At 37.8% G+C, this 4,784-nt stretch overlaps 1 long non-coding RNA gene across 1 annotated transcript; it reads left to right on the top strand.

The window, feature by feature from the left end:
• The first annotated feature begins 3,769 nt into the window (after positions 1 to 3,769).
• Positions 3,770 to 4,511, top strand: LOC128023739 (uncharacterized). The gene is made up of 2 exons (XR_008186031.1): positions 3,770 to 4,334; positions 4,437 to 4,511. It is a non-coding gene; the product is annotated as an uncharacterized LOC128023739 (long non-coding RNA).
• The last annotated feature ends 273 nt before the right edge of the window (positions 4,512 to 4,784 follow it).

The raw sequence follows: 4,784 nt of genomic DNA, 5'->3' as shown, positions 1-4,784 counted from the left end.
AAATATCATTTTAAAAGATAATGTTGTAGACAGATATATATTTCTGCTGTGGCCAGTAACTCAGAAGTGTGGTCTATCAATACCAGGTGGTATTTTGTAGAAAGGTAGAAAGACTTCAGTATAATTTCACTTTGAACATAAGTTGAACATTGTTACTTTCGACCCCATCGGTTGGGACGAAAGTAACACACAGGTGGGTCAAAAGTAACACAACAATATAAGCTAGATTTTTTGCTATTACTCTTATTTTTCTTAAGTATACCTGATTGCGACCTTGTTAATATGTAACTGCAAACATATTTTGTCCTTTATCTTTGCAACAAAAAAAATATTAAATTACATCTTCATATTTTCATTTTAAATTTAAGTCTCATCAGATGTCTCATCAGATGTCTCACAACCTGACTGTATTTTTTTTATTATCAATTTCAATGTATTTATATATATATAAAAAAAATTTTTTACAGAATGTACAATATAAAATTGTAATTACATTAGCATAATTAAAAAAAACCTCTAAACATAATGTAACAGTAGGCCTATTTATGTTTCCATCCAGTTGTTTTAATGGATAAATTGAAAAAGTGCATTAAAACATCTGGAAACACTGCAAATTCATAGGTGGAGGTGTAAAGGCTAAGATATGGCTAAAACCCAGATATAAATGTGACGTAGAAGCTGCCCAGAGAGTGATGTTCCTCTATGTCCAGAATCACCCTCTCAAAAACATCTGGATAAAACCAGACCTCTGTCTGTCTTTCTGGCCCTCACTCTTTTTTTGGTATAATATGACATAAACATTTATAAGAAATGATGCAAGATGCAGAAAGTCACAATATAGCATGCACCGGAACAAAATAAATACTTTTTGTGACTGTAGTGGGACAAAAGTAACAACTGTTACTTTCCTCCCGACAGGAACTCCTGACATTTTTAAACTCGATTTAATTTTATACCAAAAAAATCTGAAAATGTAAACTTTAGGATGTGTTAAAGCACTAAATAACCTGTAGATTGATCATTACTGTGACACATGAAACAAGAAAAACAACACGACTAATTTAAAAAAACGACCGCTTCAATAATTTACTTTTTGTACTCGAAAACAGTTTTACGGTCCTAACTTTGGCAAACGATGAGGAAATCACGTCATATTTCTCAGCTCCGTCAAGGATTGCATGCTGAATATCTGTCATAGCTGGGAATGAAAATACAGAAAGAGGCTCAGAGAAAATCGCTTTGTTACTTTCGTCCCACGTTACTTTCGACCCCGCTCTCCACTACAATTAACTAATCTGTTCATTCAGCGAACATACACATTTCATATGAACTCTAAGAAATGTTATTCATGTGGCCAAAGAAAATAACATTCTTACACAGTACATCTAACGCATTATTACTTTCTTACAATTGATTAGAGCATGCAACAAGATCAAGAATCATGTGATCTGCACTTACAGTATTGTTCAAAATAATAGCAGTACAATGTGACTAACCAGAATAATCAAGGTTTTTAGTATATTTTTTATTGCTACGTGGCAAACAAGTTACCAGTAGGTTCAGTAGATTGTCAGAAAACAAACAAGACCCAGCATTCATGATATGCACGCTCTTAAGGCTGTGCAATTGGGCAATTAGTTGAAAGGGGTGTGTTCAAAAAAATAGCAGTGTCTACCTTTGACTGTACAAACTCAAAACTATTTTGTACAAACATTTTTTTTTTCTGGGATTTAGCAATCCTGTGAATCACTAAACTAATATTTAGTTGTATGACCACAGTTTTTTAAAACTGCTTGACATCTGTGTGGCATGGAGTCAACCAACTTGTGGCACCTCTCAGCTGTTATTCCACTCCATGATTCTTTAACAACATTCCACAATTCATTCACATTTCTTGGTTTTGCTTCAGAAACAGCATTTTTGATATCACCCCACAAGTTCTCAATTGGATTAAGGTCTGGAGATTGGGCTGGCCACTCCATAACATTAATTTTGTTGGTTTGGAACCAAGACTTTGCCCGTTTACTAGTGTGTTTTGGGTCATTGTCTTGTTGAAACAACCATTTCAAGGGCATGTCCTCTTCAGCATAGGGCAACATGACCTCTTCAAGTATTTTAACATATGCAAACTGATCCATGATCCCTGGTATGCGATAAATAGGCCCAACACCATAGTAGGAGAAACATGCCCATATCATGATGCTTGCACCTCCATGCTTCACTGTCTTCACTGTGTACTGTGGCTTGAATTCAGAGTTTGGGGGTCGTCTCACAAACTGCCTGTGGCCCTTGGACCCAAAAAGAACAATTTTACTCTCATCAGTCCACAAAATGTTCCTCCATTTCTCTTTAGGCCAGTTGATGTGTTCTTTGGCAAATTGTAACCTCTTCTGCACATGCCTTTTTTTTAACAGAGGGACTTTGCGGGGGATTCTTGAAAATAGATTAGCTTCACACAGACGTCTTCTAACTGTCACAGTACTTACAGGTAACTCCAGACTGTCTTTGATCATCCTGGAGGTGATCATTGGCTGAGCCTTTGCCATTCTGGTTATTCTTCTATCCATTTTGATGGTTGTCTTCCGTTTTCTTCCACGTCTCTCTGGTTTTGCTCTCCATTTTAAGGCATTGGAGATCATTTTAGCTGAACAGCCTATCATTTTTTGCACCTCTTTATAGGTTTTCCCCTCTCTAATCAACTTTTTAATCAAAGTACGCTGTTCTTCTGAACAATGTCTTGAACGACCCATTTTCCTCAGCTTTCAAATGCATGTTCAACAAGTGTTGGCTTCATCCTTAAATAGGGGCCACCTGATTCACACCTGTTTCTTCACAAAATTGATGACCTCAGTGATTGAATGCCACACTGCTATTTTTTTGAACACACCCCTTTCAACTAATTCAACTAATTGCCCAATTGCACAGCCTTAAGAGCGTGCATATCATGAATGCTGGGTCTCATTTGTTTTCTGAGAATCTACTGAACCTACTGGTAACTTGTTTGCCACGTAACAATAAAAAAATATACGAAAAACCTTGATTATTCTGGTTAGTCACATTGTACTGCTATTATTTTGAACAATACTGTACATGCAACCAAAAAATCAATTTGTAATGGGAAAGACAGCACAATCGGATGAAAAAGCCTTAATGTAAACACCTTAATTGATCCGAATGAGCTCGATCAGAAAGAAATTTCGATCAGGGGGTGGTTCGTTCCTCTTCTAATACGATTGAGAGTGCATATGAACACTCAATCGGATTGAACCACGAAACTGAAAGGAATGTGCATGTGCAATGACACAGAAATAACGTAATAACATATAACGCGTGGTATGAGTGGCTCTTCCTTTTTAATAAAGTGTATAATTCACTCTGCAGCTGTGAAGTGAAGCAGGACAACCTTGTTTTGGATACTCATCAACAGGCAACCCGTTTTGGGCATGAGGAGGGGCATTCTGATTTGAAGCTTGTGACATATAAACGAGCACATCAACCCGTTAACTTTATTTAATGTTCAAGTAAACACTACATTCAGATTCATCAATCAGAAATGAATTCAGTCCGACTGAACCAAAAATTGTGCATGTAAAAGTAGCCAGTGACAGAATCAGAAACTCGTGGAATTTGTTCACAAAAGTTTTATTAAACACAAACAAACATACACATTCAGGCATACTTAAACAAGAACAATAGAATGATAGATAGAGACAGACAGACAGACAGACAGATAGATAGATAAAATCTTAGATCTTTGAGTTAGGGTTATGAAAAATGGGGACGAAAAACAAGTGTTGTGTTTATAATTTTGTTCAGTGTAGACAGATACTTTGAGAAGAATGGGTTTAAATACGGGATGACTGAAACCCCAGGACATGGCCAGCTGTGGGTTATAAAAAATTCAGGAAGTTTGGCCCAAGGTCGCCTGATCATGCAAGGTTTTAAGATTTATTTTTAAACGCCTTTTCATTGGAATTAATGAGCACAACCACAATTAATGAAACATTTAATGAAACGGAAGGAGAAGAAACGAGGAGGGGGGGGGGATGGGACACGCAACAGGAACGATAAGAGCGTGTCCGTCGCGTGCAGAGATGAAAAACGGTACCTCTCACCACGAGGCGAGGGCGGCAGCCTCCTCACGCGCAGGGGAAGAGATGCGCGAGTGGCGGCAAACGCAATTACACGAGGCACGAGCTCAAGGACTGAAGCACGCTGATTACACAAAGCCTCGAGAGTCTTAAGTTGGACACTACATCGCACGGAGAGCGATTTCCTGCCAAATTGACCTCTCATTTGTTTTCGACCCAGCTGTGGACAGCCTGTGGAAGAAGGTAAAATACGTTTTATTTTCGTACATTCAATCACAAGTTCAACCACAGACTTACAAAACGCCTCACCGTTTTTTTTCTTTGATCTGTGCTTACATCTTCCAGAATGACATTTCCCTTGAAGAGAAACCCACAACACATTTTGAGACCTGAAATAAAACCAAATAATAGATCAAGAAAGCCTAAAACAAATTCACAAAGTGAAAATACTGTATTAGTAGAAGGGAGATGTTTTGCTGGTCTCCCAGATGAATCTGCTGTAAAATGCTACATCCCTCTCTAACATGAGCAGCCTGATCAGGCTTGGAGATCATACAACAGCAAACCATCTTAAGCTGGTCTAAGATGCTTTTTTCATCAGGGCACATTCTGTGAAATTCAATTCAGATGTAAAAATTAAAGCAAGAGAGATGTATCATGTATATACTGTGGCCACCTGACAGATGGTGGCAC

The sequence above is a fragment of the Carassius gibelio genome, chromosome A2 (assembly GCF_023724105.1).
Source record: "Carassius gibelio isolate Cgi1373 ecotype wild population from Czech Republic chromosome A2, carGib1.2-hapl.c, whole genome shotgun sequence".
Classification (NCBI taxonomy): Eukaryota; Metazoa; Chordata; class Actinopteri; order Cypriniformes; family Cyprinidae; genus Carassius; species Carassius gibelio.
This window is presented reverse-complemented; position numbering and strand designations above follow the sequence as displayed.